At 42.2% G+C, this 21,409-nt stretch overlaps 1 long non-coding RNA gene across 2 annotated transcripts; it reads right to left on the reverse strand.

The window, feature by feature from the left end:
• Positions 1-1,979: 1,979 nt before the first annotated feature.
• On the reverse strand, positions 1,980-18,480 carry LOC106018264 (uncharacterized). 2 transcript variants are annotated; one of them, XR_002403852.4, is made up of 3 exons: positions 17,631-18,480; positions 9,782-9,988; positions 1,980-7,296 (listed from the first exon to the last, which is right to left on the reverse strand). It is a non-coding gene; the product is annotated as an uncharacterized lncRNA (long non-coding RNA). The 2 variants fall into 2 exon arrangements; XR_011806431.1 differs by having other exon boundaries at positions 1,980-4,887; positions 5,329-9,988.
• Positions 18,481-21,409: the final 2,929 nt, after the last annotated feature.

Genomic DNA, 21,409 nt, shown 5'->3' on the forward strand with positions numbered 1-21,409 from the left:
AGTCCAGCAGAGGGCCACAAAGATGAGACAGGGCCTGGAGCACCTCTCCTATGAGGAAAGGCTGAGAGACCTGGGTCTCAGATCTGGGAGACAGGGATTTGGCCAACCTATTTTCAGTGGTTTGTGGGGACAGGAGAAGGGGCAATGGCCATAAGATGGAGCCCAGGAAGTTCTGCACCAACCAAAGAACTTCACGGTGAGGGTGACGGAGCATTGGAACAGGCTGCCCAGGGAGGTTGTGGAGTCTCCTTTGGAAATATTCAAAGTACATCTGGACGCCTACCTGGGCAACCTGCTCTAGGGAACCTGCTTTGCCAGGGGGGGTTTACACGATGATCTCTTGAGATCCCTTCCAACCCCTGCATTTCTGTGATTCTGTGATTCTGTGAAATAAGTTCTCAGCCACTTTGGCCTCTCGAGCTGCACGGTTTGCACCATAACAGTGACCAACTCGTGGTCACCAATATGCAGCTCAAAATGACAGCCTTATCAAGTCAGTAACTTGACCACAACAGGAGGAAGATTTTTTTTTTTTTTTTTTTTCATACTTTTACTCAGTTTTTCCCATATTACTGATAAAACTGACCCTGGTGCTTTTGCCACTTAACTTTGTGATCCTATATAACAATACAGTGTGGCCCTATTTGAGCATCATACTTCTGCCATGAGGTTTGCTGGCTTGCCCCCATGAATCAGGAACACAGATCACGAATAAGCCCTCCATTAAATAGTCCTGTGAAAGATCTCCCTGTTTAGGATCACCTTGTCCGGCTACTCAATACTGGAACCGTAGATTATAAATCTTGTATTTTCTCTTTCCATTTTGGAGTTAATTTTGGTGGAACAAATCCTGTCAGAGCAATATAGACGTACAGGCAGGTTTTGAGCTCAGAAATCTTGGCCTGTCTAGTCCTGTCGAAACATGTTGGAGAATTCCTACCAAAGGTATGAAATTAGTTGATTCAAGCACACAAAAGAAAAATAGTCAAAACAAGAGTCGTTTGAACCCAAGTGGATATCAGAGGTACTTGAAACATTAATGAAGATCTTTTCCTGGGAGAGGGCATCTGTAGACATCTCATGCCCTTGAGTAGTCCTTTTTATTGGGAGGACAGGGTAGTTCATTTATGGTGGAGCTGTGGAGGGCAGTCAATCCACCTGTCTAATAAAATGACATAAAGGAGAAGAGATGATGGCAAAATTGGGGATGTGTTTGTAGAAACACAGCTCAATATTTTCAAGACATGGCAGTCTCAGATAGGTGTTCTTGGCTAACACTGTACCCCTTAGAGCTGATCCTCTGGTTCCTGGTGGTCAGGTTAGTCTGAGTTGTTGCTCACCTGGTCCGGTCTTTCTCCTGCATTGCTCTGTGAGCAGCCAGCACAAGCTGCAGCTGCAGTAGCTCCTTGTTGCGTGAATGTCATGCAGTTTCTCTCTCCTAAGTAACAGGGAGAGACTCCACATGGCTGATACACCCCCTGAGTGTTGACTGTTATGTTAGAATACAAGGCTTCATAATGTTCAAAACATTCATGAATCTCAGACTGCAATAAGGGCATCATGAAGAGTTACTTTTCAAAACACCAGCAAGACCAGTGCAGCTCTTTCACCTTTGCTCTCCCATCTGGAAATGGTTTCTCATCCTACTCAGATGGCCTCTTGCATGCAGCAGAGAAATAAAAGAAAAAAAAAAAAGCAAACAAACAAAAAAACAAAACCAAACACATTGTTTTTTCCTTTCCAAAGCCTTCCCAGCAGGAAGCCACCATCACACCCCCTGTAGTAGCTTTGGGCACTTCTGTCACACTGCAGTGGGACGGAGCCAGCCACCCGCAATGCCTCCCTGGAGCCCTCACAGGGAAAGACTGAGCAACAGCTGCCCACCTCAGCCCTGAGTCCCCACTTCTTGGCAAAAAAAAAAAAAAAAAAAAAAAAAAAAAAAAAAAAAAAAAAAAAAGTTAGCTGAAAGGGATGGAAAACTGGGTCTTGATAAGTGCCTGTTTCACTGGTTTATATACGAAGCCATTAAAATAAGATTGTGAAAGCAGTATCCATGGAGAGAAAGATGTCTCAGTAACGAAATGGTGATACAAAAAAATATGAATAAAAACAGGATAAAAACACCTGTAAGTACTTTATTTTAGTATCACCGAGGCTTGGAAATGTAGAGAATCCTCCTCATTGAAATGTGGTCTTGCAATTCATAAAAATCCGGCGCATGAGTAGCAGAAGTGTCTCTTGCACTCTGCAAACCAGGCTGGGCTGCACTGTGTGCTCCCAGTAACTCTTGCTCGGTGCATGTTCTGTTCCTCTTCTAGATGGCGCCAGTGTCTCGCTCCTGAGTTTTGCATCCCTTTCTGCTAAGTTTTGACAACTGCTGTTGTTTATCGCAGTCTTGGCTTCATGGCTTAGGATGTTTTCTGCAGATTTTTTTTTTTTTTTAATACTATTTTTAAAAAATACTTGGTTTATGTTTTATTATTGTTGCATGGAACATGCTAGCTTACATCAAATATGAAAGATTAATGATCTTATTCCAACTTTTCTATAGCCTAGAGTCTTTTCTCCTCTCTGGAGCATGGCACGATGGTAACAGACACTGTACGAGCAGAACGGAGCCTGTCTGAACCAAGGCATCCCAACTCACATCCTGGGATGAGATCAGGATACTGCTTGGTTCACCTTCCCACAAAACAGGTTTTGGGGTGCCCTTTCACATGTAACTGATGCAGTGAAATTTATCTTTTATATGCCACTGCAGTTGTTTCAAACCTCTTTACTGCCTAATGTCAGTTGGTTCTCCCTGAAGGACAGATGCCTCTGGTTAGGAACTGAAAAAGTTTTCCCACGATCCAGCTGTTTCAAGAAGACCTGATAGCTTTTAATTTCAGATGCATCATGCAAAGACCTAGCAAAATGTGCTGCTAGCACTAAAGGTCTATTATTTTTAATAACATTTTTAATACAACGGTTATGTTGCTTTGTAAATTGTGGACCAACTTCTCTGTTGGTCTGCCTACCCTGGCTAACAGAATTATGATTATATTGCTTTGCTAGTCAAAATCTTTCTCTGTCACAGGGTTTTCTATATCATGTGTCATCCAAAAACCACTCAGTACCCTGAGTGCCCTCAGTAGAACTGGGATTTTCTGCCCTTTCAAGTGGGACTGCTGAAATAAGAAATAGGATTTTGCAGCACACCTGAAGGTTAATTATGGTTTGCATCATTCTGATTTCCTTCGGGAGCTCATTCCACATTGGCAGCCCTGCGCTGAAAACATCTGTCTGTGACTCAGCGTCTTGATGCTGAGATTTGTTTCAGCAGACAGCAGCAGCCTGGGTGGCTCAGGGGAGAGGTGACATTGCTGCAGTGGGTCCCCATGCTGTGGACCAGAGGCTTTTCTGCCCCATTTCTGGGATGGGCGTTGCACCTCAATGCCTCAGCCTTGGTAATGCTGAGGGCCTGCTATTTCCATCCCTGCAGCTTGCCTTTTACTCACAGCTCTGCAACCTCTCTCTGAAGCAGTCGAGACAGTACTTTCCAGAGCCTGTAAAGTAGTGTTTTTCCCTTGTTGTCCTCATGCTCTTGTCATTTTTCATGTTCTTTTCATGGCTTTGCACCTGCAAACCCAGATATTGTTGTTATGATGGGTTTTCACAGGAAGCAGCCACCACTGGCGTGAGATTCACACCTATTTCCCTCCTTTCTTACCTTTCATTTTGGAGCTTTTTAGTTTAGAGAAAACCAGGAGGATGCTCATCTGGGTCTGCTCTTCCTAGGTGGTCGCTCAGTGAGTTTTCACTTTTCCCTGTGGACTTTTTTTATTAATTTTTCCTCCTAAAATAACTTTTATCATTAGCTGGAGACCCTGTAAATGTGTCTCCCTGAATATTCTTCATTCAACATGGGGAAAAGAGTCTTCTGCCATCCTGCAGTCACACCTCTTATAATAAAAATACCTGAATCAGGTGATGTATCAGGAGTCCATGATCTCTCTTTTTACATATATTATATACAGAAAGAATATTCGTATATATAAAAGGAATTTCTGAGTTCAAACTGGACAAAGCTTCATTGAAGCACATTTTCTTCCCGAAGCCACCTCAGTAAACAGAAGAGACTGGTTTAATCCAGACGACTGCAAAGTGTCATAGGAACCACTCTACAGGTAGCAACTTGCTTTCTTCCTTTAGCAGAAACCAGCAGGGATTTTAGCAAATTGTGTGCATACAAATAGAGATCAAAGAGTACTCACACCCACAGCTCACACAGAACTCTATAAATTACTGGAATGGTTAAAAAAAATCCTTAATCAAATAGGAAATGGTAAAATTATATGACAAGTAGGCATCCAAAGAACTCATTAAGAGGTAGAGCAAGAACCAGCATGTCTGAAATTCAGCTCACCCTATTCACACAAGACCAACTCACTTTGAAAGTGGCATTGACACATCTTAGAGAAATGATTCCAAGTCATTTTTCAGGTATTTTTAGTATTTTTATAACATGATTGCTCATTTTTCCAAACACACAAGGGAGAAGGCTGACCTTTTCAAAGATGAACCGATGCTTCACTACGAACAGGTCTCTCTAATAGAGGCTTTGCCACCCTGTGGCTCACATTACATGAAATCTGTTGAGAAAAGCTATTAAAGCCAGCGACAAGAAGGGGATGAGACATGCGGGTAACAAATTATCCAGTTTTACAGGAAGTATTTAAGCTCGTGGGTACTGTGGCTGGATGTGGAGGCATTCTGGCTGCATTTATCTAAGATGCTGGTGTGGCTTCTGTAGGACAGCAATATGTGACTTTCTCAGGAGACCGCCTATGAAACCCCCAGCTTTGCCCATAATCTCCAAGATCAAGGTGAGCAGAGATGTTAAGCCTGGAAAAAGAATTAGGTTTTGCTTTTAGTGGAGATAAAATTCAGGTTGCTTGATTAGGTGTGTCTTGCATCTTGAATACTGATTCCCACTCCTTCCTCACACCCATGTGTAAATACCCAGGAAAAGTCCTTCTCTCTCTCCTATAGTCTAGGAGAGTGGTCTGAAGTGTTTGTTGGTGCTCCTAAGTTGTGCTGCTTTTACCTGATGTTTATACACTCCTTCCACAGAAGGCATTGAGGGCTTTACTCCTAGCCAGAGGAAGTCCTCGGTATGCACTGCTGATTTGTATCTGAATTTTGTGTTATCTGCTCTAGTCCTCTCTTCTTTCAGTAAGTCACGTCAGTGAAAACAATAATCTTGTGTGCTGAGACACAATATGGACTTCTCAGTACTTCCAAAATACATTAGAGACTGAAATATTACTCAGAAGCTGTACCTACCCTTTGTCAATGGTGTTAGTAGACGTTAGGCAAAAGGCATGCTTGAATTTTGGATATAGCATGGACTGCTTGGACTAAATTTACTTTCAGACATTGATATTATAAAGTTCTTCAGAGACTGCATGGTAGCAACAATCTACCCTTAGAACCAAGAAAGAAGAAATATACAATCAGTGAAAAGGTGAGGGAAGTCTGTATTCTTCAAGTCAACATCTGTTTTGAGAAAAACAAAACAAAACAAAACATGTAAGAGCTGCTAGGATATAATATACATATTGATGAGGTCAGGAGAAAAAGAGTTCTCAGAACTACTTGAGTAATCCATACAAAATTGAGACTATCAGTTCAATCCACCAGAACTAAACGCGGGTAGAAATCATTTTATTTTTGGTTTCTGGATCCTGCAGAGGGTGTTGAAGTACTTCTTAATGCAGTCTGTCTGCATGTTTATTTTGCTGGTTCATAAAACTGCAGAAGACAGTAAAACACATCCCCTGAAACCATAAACCTGCCTTCAGTTCTGTGCTCAAATCAGCATGGAGATTTGGTTTTCAGAGTTTAGTCCTCCATCGACATGGAGATATTCTCAAACCTGAAATGCAAGGAGCACCATATAAGCCCACTGTCCAAATTTTTGGTCCTTAAAAGTTGAACTGCTGCTACTCCAAAAAACAATTTCTTCAGAGCACTCTGCCTCTGCTGGCCTATTTTGTTCAGTGGGCTGCAGCACTCTTAGGCTTTTTTGACTTAGAAGAAAGCACAGTCTCAAAGACTCTGTCCCTTCTGACAGACAAGAATCTGTCACCTCTCAGATCATCCTTGATATATAACCTCTCACCCATGATAAAATCAACAAAGCCCATCGCTCTTCATTAGCACTGGCAAGGAGAGAGTGCAAACACATAACGAACCTTTGCCACATTGTCCTGAAGTCTTGTGATGGTTTGGGAGCTGACATGCTGGACGTAGAATAACAATTACTTGCAACAGAATACTGGAAGGACTATTTTAGGTGCTGTGTAATTTACCCATCGAGTTAATGACCAGAAACAAGTAAATTTAAAAAGAAAATACTGCATTTAAGAATCTGTGTCTCTTTGTCTTAACTAACACTCATGTATTCTGCAGTCCTTGTCTTCCTGGACAATTCAGATGGGCAATGCTGTTACCGGTATGAGACTGTGGGAAGGAAGCACTGTAAGTCAAAGCACTTCTAGATACTTCCCTAAATAGATGTATTTTACATTTAAAAAAAAATGTTTTCCAGCCCTGTTTTCTTTACTCTTATGAAGATGACCTCTTAGGAGAAGTTTTTTCCACCAGAAGACTGTAGAGGCAAAGTCTACAGAGTCTCAAATGTTACTTTCTTTTGGCATATGATCATCATGAGACAAAAGCCCAAACTTATTTCAAAATTAATATCCTTACATTTTATTCACTTTCATGATTTTCTCACTGGAGAGGCCGCAGTATTCATATGTATCAGGAATGAATGCATATCAATTCACTTCAAACAGCCTCTGTTACTGCATAGGTAAGTAATTTTGCCTTGAAAAGAGACCCTTTCCTATTTGGCAATGCATGCACTAGACATCTGTAGAGTTTTTGCTTTCTGATTGCTTAGATCAAAGTCATTAAGCCATTTCCTGAAGGCTTTTTTTTTGCTTTTGCTAAGAAGTTGCTAAGGACAACCAGCCTTCAAACAAAAAAACATCCAGGTGGATTTCAGCAGATAAAGATTTGCTTTAGCATAGGTGTCCCAGCTCCTCACAGTCAGATGCACTCTAAAATAAACCAGGCAGGTCCTTCAGCTCCTTTTGAGAGTTTTCCAATATTTTACGTACTTAAGAAGGTCATACTGTAAACTGGGGGTTGCGCACATACCTTGATTAGTGAAATCTCACTTCATCCCCTGACAGAGGTGTGGTTATAAGCGAAGGACACAGAAGCGTCAGTTCAAGCCTTGCTCTGGGGTCAAAATGAAGGTTACATAAATAAAGTAGTTGTTTTTTCAGACTGGAGAGCCAAAGACAGGTGGTCTGTGAGGTTGGCAATCACTTTCCTTTGTGTTTTCCTTGCTAGTGTCACTGGAATACTCTGCTCATCTCACCTCCATAGGTTACCTTGGCTCAGGCAAATAATTCTTTAGCCTCCAAGCACTGTCCTATGCCACCAGGCAAGCATTTGTGGGTCACCACGAACAAAATGTAAGCAGGCACCCTGTATATTAAGTGAAATGCTTATCAGTATTCTGATATGGTTTTCTCTGCTGTGATGGGATCAAATCATGGTCATAGTCCTGATGGTGTTCTCCACATGCTCATTGCACAAAGGGCAATAGGGAGTATGGACTCACTGACTAATTCATTCAGTCCCATCCATCTGAAGTACAAATCAGTAATGCCTCGTACAGAAGTAGCTCCTTTAGTAGTCTCTCTTTTCCCAGAAATCTCCACCTAGCTGTCCTCTCTTTTGCCTTTAGTGGGAAACACTTCAACCCCTGTCCCTGTTGAATCACGCATGCATTGCTTAAGGGAGGGTGGTTTGGTAAATTCTTGGTAGTGGGCTCCTTGAGACAGATACTAAGAATTTATTCTTTATACCAAGAATAGGAATGCCTGGTTGCTTATGATTAGCCTTGGCACTTTGGTTTGGTAGGCAATCATTAGTATATTTTTCTGTGTCTTCCTGCCAATGACCCTTTCTCTTAATTTGGACGCCTATTTTCTCATGATGTCATTTTTTTATTTACTTGAGAAATCTGCTGTTTATCAGCAGTTCAAACCATTTAACATTGTAGACAATCTGGGAACATTTATGGTGTGTGAGAACGTCTCTCAGCATGCATTATTTCACTATTATTATGGACCATATTTCTCAGAATGAATGTTTTATAGACTCTTGCTCTTCCCAGGGGTCTCTATTTTTAAATTTACCAATGGGAAGTTTTTTTCCAGTAACTATAATCTAAGGTTTAGATTCCTTTTCTATTGTAAATGCTGCTAGTGTTTACTGCCTGTCTCAAATCTTAGATGTTCAGAGCCACTGGTAAATGCTGTTAGAACCTCCTTGTCCCCATACTTGAGAAGATCCCAGGGATGGGTTTCAGGGGCACAGTACTCAGATGACCTTGCTGTCATTCTCCTGCAGTCTCGGCAGCTGAGGATATTTCTTTGTTCACTGAATTCTCCCAGTGTACCCAGCCCTGGTCAGCATTCAGCACAAGCCTTGCACTAAACACAAAGGGACCATTTCCTCGATCTCTGATGACTCTTCCTTTGTTTTTCTCCATACTGCGCACCGTGTTTTGTTGGGGTCTTCTTTCTCTCTCTGCACAGCAGCCATCCTTCCCTTCTAGACTTTCTGCTTAGCTGCTATTTTCTTACTTCTATCTACCCGCTGCAGGCCTTCTTTGATTACCTTCCCACAGCTGAACAAAATGTAGTAACAGAACTATTCTTTACTTTGCACCTTGATTCTTGATTTAAGAGCTCACCAGAAATGATTTACATGCCTTGGGTCTTGTCCTGCTAGCGACAGAATTTTACCAATGCTGCAATCAGGTGCTCATACACAAGACAACCTTCAAAGGAACCAAATTCTTCCTCCTTCTGAATTACCCTGGGTACCAGAAGCCTCATCCTCTCTCAGGTACTACTCTGAATGATAGCATCCAGGGTTTCACTCATAGCTGTGTTAGCAGCAGTCCATCTCTTTCTATTGCAGTCCTCAATTTATTAATCCTTTTCCAAATGTTTTCAGATATAAGTGGACATCATTGCTGTGAATAAACCATAATTCCTACAAGAGAATTCCTCAGCTCTGTCTTAGCATTGATCTATGTGCTTTGCTGTTCATCCTGTATTTACCTATTGATTACTAAGTCCACTGGAAGAGATCTCTGCCTGCCTTCTGAGCCCTTCCAGCTACAGTAAATGTACCTGAATTAATCATCCTATACTGTTTGAAAAATATCTGCCTTTTTTTCCTCTTGCATCTTCCTGAGCTTCTTGAAGACTCCTTGTAACCTTTCAGAAATCACCTCTCTTAAAATTTCCTAGTGGCTATCTGCCTTTTTCCATGGATTTTTAACCTCTCTTAGAAAAGTATTTAATTTCCAGCACAGGCCAAGTAGTCTCCTACTGCTTCAATAGGAATAGATTCTCCTGCATCAAAATCTACCTTTCAGGTTTAAATTAAACTCCATGTCTTTGAGTTAAGGAATTAAATCCTTAATTAAGTCCTTAATCAAATCCTTCAAGACTAACTTAATACTGAAATATTTCTACCTTAAGGTGGAAACCACAAGACTTTGAATCTTTTTCCATGAGTGCCCTGGTACTGCTCTATTTCCTTTCCTAACCAGAAGGAAGTAGCTGCTCCCCTATCCTTCTCCAAACATCTCAGAATTAGGTTGCTTGCATGGAAGTCATCCCTTAAGAGGCAGAGGTACCTGTCATAGGGAGGAACAGCTGTAGCAGTGGGCAGTTTGATCATCACTTATATAAACAGGTGAGCTCATAGCAGTGACTTGCTTGCCCGGTGAACCTCAAAAGGTGTCTGAATCAGCTTCTATGAAATACTGGAGGTACTTGTGACCCATGTTGAGTGGGAAGCTGGAAGCTCTCTGCTCAAAATGCTCCTGGCACCTGGTGAAAGACTAGAAAGAGGCAGGGATGTAATTCCAATAGTTGCTGGAGAAAATGATAGAAAAGGGAGGCATAAAAATTCATTGACTATGAAGGATACTTCTATAGTAAAGGGAGTGTACACCAGCCAGATGGACCTCTTATGAACCATAAAGTAATCGCGCTGTTGACACTTTGACTTAAGAAGGTCACAGATTATTATTTAAAGGAATTGTACATGATTTGAGATGTAGTATCCACTAGTGGAAAACTCTGTAATACTGAGTAAAGGATAGGATAGACTATTGCAATATTCAAATAGAAAATGTGGAAAAACAGTTAAAGTCTGGAAAATGGGACAGAGAAATCGAAGTGGAAAATTAGAATGAGAATATCAGTGTAATAGGTATATCAGGAACCTGATGATACATGATAATACTGGGCACTAAGTATCCATGAACGACGCAGACACCTGTGCTGATGGAGCTCTGCTCTGCGCTAGAGAAAACTCTACTTGTGTTAATTACATGTTCATCTATGTGGGTTGCAATTCCAGGTTTCTGAAAGAAAAACACAGTATTAGTGTATTGTATTATATTACCATATTGCAAATATGACTGTATTCATGTTACATTATTTTTTAGAATGTTTACTATTATATAATAGCATGTTATTATTGTAGTATTCCATTACAGAATCACGGAATAGATGTAGCTGGCAGGCACCTCTGGATATTGCCTAGTGCAACCCCCCTGCTCAAAACCCGGCCAGCTGGAGCAGGTTGCACAAGACTTCGTGAAGGAACAACATTAACGTACAGTCACTGTTACCATGGAAGAGCCATTTTGTAGTAGTGACCACGAGCTGCTTGGATTTACAACATTTGCAGGATTGACTGAAGCAAAAAAAAAAAAGCCCAAGGAAATGAGTAAAGTTCACTTAGAGCTGTTAAATTTTACAAAGGGGAAGTACACAAAAGTAAGGATGTTTATTAAGACAGTGTTTAAAAGGGCAGAATTGAATCACTGTACAGCATTGGGACCACTCGAGGGTACCATACTGGAGCGACAAAGAAAATGTCTTCTGCTAATCAGGAAAGATTTGGGAAGGCGCAAAAGGAAGACAGCATAGATAAACATCATTGAAAGGAATGCAATTAAGACCAAGAAAGCTTCCTTTGAAACGCTGAAGTTGTGACCAAATAGGGTGAATGGACAGATATGTAAGTTGTGCCTACGTGCAAAAATGCAGTAAGGCAGGCCAAAAAAACCCTCTCCTAAATCCCTCAAAAATCCAAAGAACACTGGAAATTATTTTTATATATATATAAAAAAAAAGGCATAAAAGCTTTCAGTAAACCCTAAAAACACAGAATGAAAAGCCTCTCAGAGGATTGTTTAGAATATTGTAGAATAGAATAGAACGGAACAGAACCAAACAGGACAGTCGGAAGGGACCTCTCCTCACAAGACGTGCCCTCCAGCCCTCTGACCAGCTTTGTTGCCCTCCTCTGGATGCTTTTGAGGACCTTAACATCCGTTTTGGATTGTGGAGCCCAGAACTACACACAATACTGTATCCACATCACTGATAAGATGATGAACAGGACTGTCCCGAGAGCTTCAGGGCCCAGAAACTTCCTCAGACATCCCCTGGGGCCTTGTGACCCTCACAGGCTCCTCAGCACGAAGCCTGCTGCCACCACTGCCATTAGGAGTGAGTTGGTGTAACTCAGTGATCGATGTGTGAAAGATGTGGGGAAAAAATAGCCAAAGGCAGGAAAAAAAACATAAACATATTTATTTGCACTTTTTGGATCTCATTGCTGAGGGAGAGCCTGAATAGCTCTTCTTGCAGAGGGTTTATTAGAGGACACGTCTCAATTTGAACTAAAAATGTCATGGAACAAGCAGACAAAATTAATAAGTCCCCATTTCTTGATCATTTTTGTCTGAAGAGCATCAAAGGAGCTCCAGGTAGAAATCACCAAATTTCTCACTGTTAACTGTAGCTTTGCACTTACAGCTGTCTTAGTACCAAAGAAGTGGAAGACGATTAACGAGAAAAATGGAATCACTAATTAGGAAACTTGATGTGTATAGTGGGCAAATTACTAGTAACTCTGTTAAAAAAAACATTGAGAATTAGTGGATCTACGCATAAACCTGACATAGAGAGGAAGAACTTTTACAATGGGAAATTGTATCACACAATTACATTGGAGTCCTCTGAACAAAAAATCACGTGAATAAAGGAGACATGGATGCAGCATACATACCTGAATACTCAAAGAAAACAAAGAAGGTCTCCTGCCAAGGGGACCTTTTAAAGAAATTTAGCAGCTATAGGGTAGACGAGAAGATCCTTGTGTGAATAACCAGGAGAGAAATGGTAGGAGCGAATGAACAATTATTACATTAATAACAAATATTACACAGTAGCATAACACATATTATGCTACTGTGTAAAATCTTACAAACATTATTATGCCACTGTGTAAATCTATAATGCACAAATGTTTTTAATATTCTGTGGTGTATTAAGTTCTTCTGCTCAGTGGGTGTTAAATTGAATGAGTTTTATGGTTAAAAATGACCAAAGTGTGCAACCCCGCTTCCATGCAAGGAATGAATGGGTAGCCTCAGGCTCTTCAGACTGGGAAAGGGGTAATATGGGGATGTGGCAAATGTCTGCAAAACCATGGATGGCCTGGGAAGGGTGAACATTCACATGCAGTCTGGAAATAAAAGGAAAACTGTCACCTATGGTAATGTCAGAAAGCTGCATGTTGTCTTCCAAATGCACCACTTTTTTCCATACAGGATTGAAGGGTCATCAGTAGAGATTGAAGGGTCATCAGTGGGAGCCAGATTCAGAATACACAAAAGGAATTGTCTTTGCTAAAACAGATGCAAGTTGGGACAACACTAAGGGGAAGTGCCAAGTTTGCCGTGTTCCTAGTCTCCTGTGTTAGCCACAGGTGGAGATAGGATGCTGGCCTAGACAGATCCTCATTCCACACCCGCCAGTCTTTTCTTCCTACATAGGAAGAAACATTTTTTTCTGCTCTTTTTCGGTACAAAAAGTAGGGAGTAAAGAAAAACTCAAAAGTTCAAAAGAGATGAAATGATACGCTTTTCACCCATGTAACTCTGCTATACTTTTGTACATCTTTAGTGCACACAATCTGATTCAGTGGCGTGTGTTTTCTACGATAAGCAGTTCTGCAGAGGAGCTCTTCTGTGCAAGATGTTGTGGCTGTCACAGGCTGGCATGGGCAAATTCACCGGAGAAAAAAAACATCAAGGGTTACTGAATCTCCCACAGCAAATCCTTAAGCAAGAGGTATTGACAGCTGGAAGATTATTCTGAGGAAGCATCACTACATACTTGACTTTTTTTTTTTTTATTGAACTCCTCCACAGGTGCCCCTGGCTGGTTCCTGTCACAGACAGGTACCAGAAAAAGGGAGCATTTGTCTGATTCTCTATGACCTTTATCAGCATCATATTTTCTCTCGTCCACATCCATCGTGCAAGGATGTGAAAAACATGTGTGTACATTTGTAGGTTTTATCTTCCAAAACCCATCCTTCAGGATAAGGCTTTTTGTCTGTTTTTTGTTTGTTTGTTTGTTTTGTTTTGTTTTCTCTTTCTTTTGTTTCTTTTGAACAGTCAACCAACAGCAAGATAATGCCTATATTTATTTATAATGCCTATATTTATTTATAATGCCTATAATTTATTAATATTTTCATCTCTGACACCAGAGAGGACTTTTTCCCAAGCATGCAGCAATAACTAAGATTCAAGCCATTCTTATCATTCTTCCTAATTTAAATAAGGCCGACAATGCATAATGACCAAGGCAGTCCCTGTTTTCTAGCTATGGTCCCTCGTGGTGCTGGTGAACACAAGCAGGACCTGACAGTCTCACCAAGCAGTGTGCTGAAACATATTGGCCAGCTATTCATCTTGGGATCTACTTTTTTTCTTCCATTGAATAGCTGCATGAAGGGAAGCAGAAAATTTATATTTCCACTGCTATGGCCTGCAAACCTTGTGTACTGTATCTCAAGAAAGAGTCAAAGATAAATTGGATGGTACCCTGATAGATGTGAATCTTGGCTGTGGCTAAGATTTGTTATGAAGAAGTAAGGGAAGCTTTCATTATTGTGTTAGCTTTACTACAAATTTGTCATATCAAACAGAAAAGAGACCCTTTCACCCATGTTTTTGAACCTTTGACATCATAAAATTGTCCTCTCAGCTTTTTGCTATTTTTAGCATTTGGTCTTACAATTCTAATTCTAATATGTTTCAACAGCACCAGTGATGAATCTGTGCACTAAATAGATAAAAAATGAAAAATAGAAAACATCTCTAAAGTGGGAGCATTTAGTTCCCACAGCCAATTTGCTTACACTTGCGTATATTTTCAGGATTGCCTGTGGAGTTTTCTAAGGGTGTATGCAGAGGATGCTGTACATAAAGCTGCTGACCCTGCTGAAGCATTTAAGCTTTGGAGAGATGCAAGCAGTGAATTCTAAGACTGAGTAAGTCTGCTTGACATAAGAAAATGGCACTGCTTTACCGATATGTGGAAACTTTTCTATTACCTTCAGAGGTTATAGTGACCATCCTTGCTTATTAAAAAAAAAAAGAGAAAGACATGATACTATTGTTAAATTAGAACATTTGGGTTATTTGCTGGAATTGCCTTTGATTAGTAGCAAAATGAAAGGTTTAAATTATCACGTAATGATGCTAAAATGATGTAAGTGCTGATACAAATTGGAGAAAAGTAATTTAGGTAGCTCCTAGGAATTATACTTACTATCCGACTGAATTCGCTTAGAAGATGCCTAGGAAATTAATGTGTAGAGTAGAGCAAATGAAGTGCAAAAGGCATATTAAAGGCAATGTTCTTTGGAGCTTTCCACAGAGTGATATTTTTTTGGAGACTGCATCATGCAGTTCTGTCAAGTCATGTTAAGATCCTAAAGGTAAATAGCTGCCGTGATTTTAAAGCATATTAACTTTGTCTTGTTTCCTCTTTACATAAGCCTGTGACTTTCTGTAATAACTTCAGTGTCACAAAATAACCTGGCAAAGTTTATGGCCATCTCAATCAGAGTTGACAGGCTGTAGTCCCACTCCTGCCCTGTTCATGAATACTAGTGTTTGCAGCAACTAAGAAACGTTACATTTCTCAGCACTGAGAAATGCAAAGGATCAATCTCCTTGTCAGAGACATGCTCCAACCGACTGGAGATCAGTTATCCTGGTAGGAGCCTTCCTCTCCCCAGCACGGTGCCACATGTGCCACCTGTACGGGACAGGGGTTCCCAGCAGACCAGTACCCCTCTGGGCTTGCTGGATCTCTACCCACCACCTGCTTGGCAAGTGATGTTCTCCTCATGGGGAAATTGGTTTAACTCATGCTAGATTCTTGCAGCAGCAATGCTTGCTTCATTCATAGCAAGGTCTCATGGGAAAGTGAGGGATTTGTGTGAAAAAAAAAAAAAAGCTGTGAGATTTCATCTGAATTGAAAATCTGCTGACGGCCTGCTGTGTGTTTTGCTTCTTGTCTGTCAGCCAGGAGAAGTGTTGTTAAAACCAGTCTAGCATGCGTAAAGCAAGAGCAGGGAGATCTGTGCTATTGCTCCAGGAAATCACAGCCTTAGCATGGGAATTCAGTATCAGTCTTCCTGTACAGCACAATTCCTTGGAAAACAGTTACTGGAGATGGCACCAACAGGGCAGAATGCACGGCCCCTTCCCATGGAAAACACTTCATCTGCCTGGGGATATACAGCTTTTGTACTGATGCAACACAGATTAAAAACGTGACAGAGACAGAAGTTTTGGCCTGTGTTCCCACTTCAGAGTGGCTTCTGATTTCAAAGGCATTCAGATTCAAACCCTTGCCTCCAGAGCTGGACATCCATGCCAGCCCTGTACGTCCAGGGAAGTGTGTTATCAGAGCCTGGGGAGAGAAGAGAATTCCCCTCTATCCACAAAATTTACTGCTTGTGAACTTTACTAACCCTTAGTACACTCCTGGCCTGGGAATTGAACAAATTCCTTGTTTTAAAATTAGCTACACCAAAGCTTCATTTGCCTGGTTGTGAGAAGAGTCAAGCAGAGCTAATTGTGGCATAGATAGTGAATCTTACTGCAGATAACGACAGCTACAAAAAGTACATTTTCATTGTGTCATTCATTTTAATGAGAAGTAAAATAAGCTGATGCAGGAGATCCTGGGCAAGAGAAAGCTTTGTTATGTATAAAAACTTCTCTACTTCTTCCCCAGTCTATTATGTGAAGAATGAGTCACATTTTTGACAGTCGTGGATGAGAAAAGTTGTGGCTGCAGGACTGCGAGTACAAAGGGAAGCAGATGGATGGGTGCTGGAACATGCTGAACAAACAGCTTACTTCATTTTGTTTATTCTCTTCTAAAGCACTCGGTCGCTGGGTATTAGGAATGTTACATAAAGCTAAAACCGTTGTGCTAATTTTTCTCTGGTGTCATGCTCCAGATTTAAAGAGAATTACAGCTTTGGTCTTGTAGCAACAATAACAAACCGGCAGAAACATCTCTGCCAAACAAAACTGAATTAAATCATGTATTTGCGTTTATTTTCTTTCTGCAGAAAAAGAGCAGTTAGCCTTTGCCCAGCCTGTCTTCATTGCACTGAGGACTCTAAAAGCAAAACAGCAGGCAGTTTATAAAAGACATAGTGAGCTATCTCCTGGTTTTGCTGTAAAACCCCATGCAAGCTTGAGTGACGATCAACCATTCCTGTAGCCAGCCCACCTCAGGCTGCTCAAACCTTTCCAGGCTAGTCCCAAACATTAGTGGTACTGGTGAACAAGGTCAACTGGTGACAAACCACCCCAAAGATGGGTGCTGAGGTGCCCCCCAGGCTCGGTACCCAGGCACGTGGGGCAGCATCATGTCCCGGGCTTTGCTTGTCTTCTGCAAAGAAACCCAGAGTTGAGACTAAAACATTGAAGATAAAAACCAAAGATGGCATTAATCAGCTCAGTCTGGGCCGCTTTCCAGAGCACAGTGGTGTGGGATGTGTGGGTGACAGCCTGCCCGTAGTGCTGAATGATTCCTGTTCTACAAGGGTGGAGGAACCCGCTGCTGCAGGATCTCCCTCTGCCCTCTCCCACCCTTGCCACCATCGCCTCCAGCCTGACTCAGCCAGTCTTGTTCAATATGTGCCAGTAAAGAGGATTTTGCTACATCATTTCACAAAAGCATGTAGTCTGTAACAGAGACGAGCTTAAATTAATTCTCATTTTTATCTGGGGAGACACTAGTTGCAAACGAATTACCAGAGAAATATATAATACAAGGCTGGAAATTTCATTTGTAAATGGACATTTTTCACAACTGATGACCAATCATATATAAACAATTAGGTATTTCCCTAAAATTCCGATTAAAAAAACTGAGACTAAAGGTCACATTATTATCTCCTTCAAAATCGTATATATAGTCAATTTTCATATGGTATTTTAAAATACAGTTTAGTAAGCATCCAGAGCCCTAAACTATTTCACTGTAGGATAGAAAATGTTGCCACTAAGATCCAAACCCCAAGTTTTACCTAAAGAAACATAATTAAAATCCAGACCCAGGACAAAAATTTAAACTTACATTTTATGTCAGGTGCAGGTGGTGCCTGAAGGAAGAACGTCCTACGTGCTCCAGGGAGAAACACCTCCAGCAGAGGCATGTGGTCGATGTTGGATGGAACGAGCAAGGGATTTGGGTCTCCCAGGAGGAGCCCCCCCAGCCTCTCTGGGCAGCCTGGGCCAGTGCTCAGCCGCCCGCCCAGCACAGAAGTGCTGCCTGGTGCTCAGAGGGAGCCTCCTGCCTGCCCCTTGGTGCCCACTGCCCCTGGCCTGGCGCTGGGCACCCCTGAACAGAGCCTGGCTGTGGCCTCTTTGCCCCCTCCCTGCGGGGATTCCCAGCCCTGGGGGAGATCCCCCTGAGCCTCCTCTTCTCCAGGCTGAGCAGTCCCAGCTCTCCCGGCCTCTGCTCACAGGCGAGGTGCTCCAAGTCCTTCCTCATCTTTGTGGCCCTCTGCTGGGCTCTCTTCAGTATTTCCAGGTCTCTCTTGTACTGGGGGCCCAGAAATGGACCCAGCACTCCAGGTGTGGCCTCACCTTCCTTGACCTGCTGGCAGTAATTAGTGTACCGTAGTCCAGGACACCATTAACCTCCCTAGCATCAAGGTCACATTGCTGGCTCACACTGAGCTTGGTGTCCACCAGGACCCCCAGGTCCTTTTCTGCCCAGCTAGTTTCCAGCTGATTTGTTCCTCTTCAGGGGCAGCACTTTGCAGTTCCTCTTGTTGAACTTCATGAGGTTAAGTATTAGCAGTGACTACACTGATATGAAAGTGGATTTCATTTTAGTTGGAGTTTATGTGGAAAGAATTGCAGGCTATATTTAACAGTGGCATTTAACCACTGGATATAAGATGCAGAGCACTAAAACCTGATCATTCTGACTTTGGAACATCATTGGTGTTTTTTATCCAGTTGTTGTGTCATGGTTATTATAAAACAGTCAGCAAAAATACACTAAAGGAAGCTTGTTTTGCATGTGGTTTCTATATTTGTATGAAGGGAGATTTCAGCAGAATAGCACAGTATTAAAAGAACACTTAATATGAGATAAACACAGACCAAAACAAAGAGCTTTCTGAGTAGGGAACTTACTGTAACATTGTGTACATGTGCCAAGATATATAAACAACAAGTCTTTGGGAGACCATATTTTAAGATAGAGATAACTAGTCGCTGGCAAGTCCTTCAGATTCTGCACTTTCCTTATCCCATCAGTGCGTAATTCTGTAATATCTAATACACACCCACACAAAAACCAACCAGAAGTAATAGAGGTTGCAGTTGCTGACTGTACAATTATTCAAAACACACAATGCAAGCAGAAAGTCAGTGCAGCATCAAGGTGACTGGTGGAGATGGCTAGCTCTTCCTTTCAAAGGTTCTGAGGCTGTCTCATGTAGGTTTTAATCAAAATCAAAACAAAACAAAACAAAACCTTCCATTTCTTTCTGAAGACTTCAATGGGCTTTAGATGAAGGCCTTAGAAAGTGTTTGGTGTTTTGTCGTGCTCTAGTTCAGCCTTTTCAGAGTCAAAATTAGATCGATAATTGTCCAGGAAATGCACTAATGCTCCCGGCCACCATCAATCCACAGCTTTTGAAGATCAACAATTATTTCCAATGCCCACAGTTGGGATGGGCAAAAAACATACCCAGTTTTGGCAGTTCATACCACATTTCAGAAGGACATAAAACTATTAAAGGGTGTACAAAAGAGGGCAACAAAGATGGTGAAGGGTCTAGAGGGCAAGAAATATGAGGAGCAGCTGAGGTCCTTGGGTTCAGCCCCGAGCAGAGCAGGCTGAGGGGAGGCCTCATGGCGGCCTGCAGCTCCCTCACGAGGGGAGCGGAGGGGCAGGCGCTGAGCTCTGCTCTCTGGGGACAGCGACAGGACCCGAGGGAACGGCATGGAGCTGGGACAGGGGAGGGTCAGGCTGGGGGTTAGGGAAAGCATCTGCACCCAGAGGGTGGTCGGGCACTGGGACAGGCTCCCCAGGGCAGTGGTCATGGCACCAAGCTGCCGGACTTCAAGAAGTGTTTGGACAATGCTCTCAGACACATGGTCTGATTTTTGGGTGGTCCTTTGTGGAGCCAGGAGATGGACTTGACGACCCTTGTGGGTCCCTTCCAACTCAGGATATTTTATGATTTTGTGAAAGGACAGCTTATTTTATATAAAAACAATATTAGGTGTCTTTTGCTGTTCCGGATAAATATTAACATTCTTCTGCCCTCAACAGTATTTTAAAGAGGAACAGCAAACAGTAACAAGAAAACTACAGGCAATTAAAAAAGATGTAATTACTACTGTTGCAAAAGAAACAGCTTGGAAACCTCCTGTGTTTTTCCTTTCTGAATTATTTCTGTTAAAATTGCCCCTACTTCCCCTTTCTTCATGCAGCAGTCACTTTCATCTTCCCATCTATCAAGCCTTATGGCTGACAGCAGATGAGCTACCAGCATTTGATACTGTTTTATTCCTGGATTGCAGAGAAAATGAATGCAGGCTTTGCGATTTTAGTCTCTGGAAAGAGATATGTGTTAGTAGGCTAAGCCGCTGTGCTGAACACATGCAGTGCTAAAATCTTCGATGGAGGTAATTCCTCCTGCTTGCTTGACAGATCAATTTTTATCAAAAATCCCTTGTCATGAAGAAGTGAAACTCTGCCACTGGAAGTTTGTGCCTGCAGAAAGCAAAACATGGACTGAAGAGGGGGTAAAATATACAGACTTCTTCATTTGGCTTGCTTAGGTCACCTGATAGCTGCCCCAGTGCTGGAGATTGCCACATTCACATGCATAGTTCCTGTGGCAGTGGGGCTGATGTGCAAATGCCTTCGTGCCCCTTGAGCACTGGCTGATGAACTTGCACATCAGCTTGATAGCTGTTGGGCTATGCATACATGTCAGACACACAGATTTGCCCAGGTGGGTGTCAGGCAGCTCTCAGCCCCCTTTTCTGCAGTGTGAAGCAGACAACTACCTGCCCAGTGAGACTTGCGGGGATGGAGAGATGCACCAGGTGATGGACCATCCGCAACAGCAGCTCCTGTGACTTTAGGAGACAAAATGTAGCTAGCATTCCTCTATGGGACATATTCCTCTAGGGACACTCCAACTAGCCTACAGAAACTGCTGAACAGGGGAAGGAGAATCTAAATATTTGTTTTTAACTGGTCTGCAATGCTTATCTCAAGTCTGAAAGGTGAGCTTCTCTATGCAATGGCAGTGCAGAGCCTGCAGCGGTGGCTTTGCTCACCACTGTGGGATGGAGGGAGCGGGGCCTTCCTCCATGGGCAATGCGCCTGTGCAAGGCTGGAGGAGAGGCAGGTCTGTATAGAAGGGGAATTAAAAAGAATGAGTCAACCCGTCCTGAAACTGGGCTTTTGTGGAGCCAGAAATGTAAAAAGGGAAGAGAGACAGAGGCAAGACGGTGTGTAACTGCAAGCCAGATGGGCGGCTTGCACTCTACTGCGTCCTGAATCCTCTGTGACTTTTGTGGAACTCGAGATGCAGAAGTAATCTGGGTTGTGAACTGTTGAGTGTGATGTGCGCACAGAGTCTTGCAATGAGTCTTTTCATGATATTCTGAGATGGCTTCTCCAGAATTGCTGAAGTTTTTATCAATAAGAAATGTAATAAACTCTCCTCGGAAGCTGAGTCATCCACTGACTGTGTATAAAAAATCCCAAGCAGTCACTCCGGATCTAGCTCGTCAGGTGCAGGGTGAGCTGGCAGCGAAACCCATCTATTCAAACTGAGGCTAAAAGCAAAAATGCAGAATTACTTTATAAAAGGAAGG

This window comes from Anas platyrhynchos, chromosome 1 (genome assembly GCF_047663525.1).
Source record: "Anas platyrhynchos isolate ZD024472 breed Pekin duck chromosome 1, IASCAAS_PekinDuck_T2T, whole genome shotgun sequence".
NCBI classification, from domain to species: domain Eukaryota; kingdom Metazoa; phylum Chordata; class Aves; order Anseriformes; family Anatidae; genus Anas; species Anas platyrhynchos.